The following is a 2,126-nucleotide window of genomic DNA, read 5'->3' on the forward strand; positions in this document are numbered from 1 at the left end:
TTTTAATAAAAAAAAAAAATAAAAGAGGAAGTATTTGGAATGCACTCATTAATCACCACACTATACCACCTCCACTTGTGGGGGCATGATAACAATAAAGAAGTAAAAGTCTTTACGTGCAATAAATTGTACCCTTTTAAAGTGTATAGTTCGGGGCTCCTGGGTGGCTCAGTTTGTTGAGCATCCGACTATTGATTTCAGCTCAGGTCATGATCCCAGGGTCATGGGATTGAGCCCCACATCAGGCTCTGCACTGAACGTGGAGCCTGCTTGGGATTTTCTCTCTCTCTTGCTCTGCCCTGCTCACACACTCTCTGTGTCTAAAATAAGTAAAAAAAAAAATTAAATTGTTTGATGATTTTTGACAAATATATATACTGATGATGCCATCACCACAGTTAAAAATATAGAAAATGCCCCTCATTTCAGAAGTTCCTTATAAACCCTGGTAGTCAGTCTCAACACCCCAGGCAACCATGAATCTGCCCTATGTCACTATGGATTAATTTTAGCCTTTAGAGCAATTGATATAAGTGAAATCATATACTAGTTTCGCTTTTATGTCTGTCTTCTTATGTTCAGCCTAAGGATTTTGAAACTCATACGTGCAATAAGTATATCAGTAGTATGTCCCTCTATATTGGTGGCTGGAATTTCATTGTATGGATACAGACTATTTAAATAGTTTATTTATCTGCTGTTGTACACTTAAGTTGTTTTCTAACTTGGGCTATTATAATAGTACTATGAACATTTATATGTAAGTCATTTTTTGTGGACATAGATTTTTATGTTTCTTGGGTAAATAGCCAAGGGTGAGATTTCTGAGATACAGAGTAAGTGTATCTTTGTTTAAATTTACCAGATGCTACCAAAATTGTTTTCCAAAGTGCTTTACCATTTTCATTCCCACCAGCAGTATATGAGACTTCTAGCTGATCTGCATGCTCACTGACACTTCTTATTCCCAGTCGTTTTAATTTTAGCCATTCAAGTGGGTGGGTAGTGAGTGGTATCTCATCGTGCTTTAATTTGCATGTGTCTTTTCTTTTTCTTTTTCTTTTTTTTTTTCAAATTTCTTTACTTTTTCTCCCTTAAATAGTTTATTGTCAAGTTGGTTTCCATATAACACCCAGTGCTCATCCCCACAAGTGCACTCCTCCATGCCCATCACCCCCTTCCCTCCCCCACCCCCATCAGCCCTCTGCAATAAATGTTCTGCAAATATTTATTTGGTGCCTATTCTGCATCAGATACTGTGCTCTGTGCTAGGCACACAGTAATGATTTCAGCACCTCAGATTCTAGCAACTGACAGACAATGGAGTGATGGAAGAACACACAGTGTACGGCATGTCTGGCCAGGCAGACTCGTGTAATGGCAAGGCAGAAGAATGTGATAAAACATGCTCGCTTAAATACTGGACTACCTATGTGACCTCAGTTCCCTGTGTCTCAGTGTCCTTACTTGTGAAAGAGGGGATAGTCATGGTACTTAATTTGTGGGATTCTTGTGAGAACAAGCTGAGGGCATCACATACAAAGCACCCAGGATAGGCAGGACAGGACCTGGTATAGAGTAGGGACTATGTAATGTTAGCGGTGTTTTTTTCTTTTTTCCTTTTTTTCCTTGGAGAGTATTCTCTTTTTCCCCCTATCTCTTTTTTTAATAGTTTATTGTCAAGTTGGTTTCCACATAACACCCAGTGCTCATCCCCACAAGTGCCCTCCTCCATGCCCATCACCCCCTTCCCCTCCCCCACACCAATCAGTCCTCAGTTTGCTCTCAGCATTCAAGAGTCTCTCATGGTTTGCCTCTCTCCCTCCCCCCAACTACTTTTCGCTTTCTCCTTTCCCATGGTCCTCCGTTAAGTTCCTCCTAATCCTCCTATACGTGCAAACATATGATATTTGTCCTTCTCTGCCTGACTTANCTATCTCAGTGAGGTTTTGACATGTATTTCCCTGATGACGACTGATGTTGAGCATCGTTTCATGTGTCTGTTGGCCATCTGGATGTCCTCTTTGAAGAAGTGTCTGCTCATGTCTTCTGCTCATTTCTTCACTGGATTATTTGTTTTTCGGGTGTGGAGTTTGGTGAGTTCCTTATAAATTTTGGATACTAGC

The sequence above is a fragment of the Crocuta crocuta genome, unplaced genomic scaffold (genome assembly GCF_008692635.1).
Source record: "Crocuta crocuta isolate KB4526 unplaced genomic scaffold, BGI_CrCroc_1.0 scaffold1133, whole genome shotgun sequence".
Taxonomy (NCBI): Eukaryota; Metazoa; Chordata; class Mammalia; order Carnivora; family Hyaenidae; genus Crocuta; species Crocuta crocuta.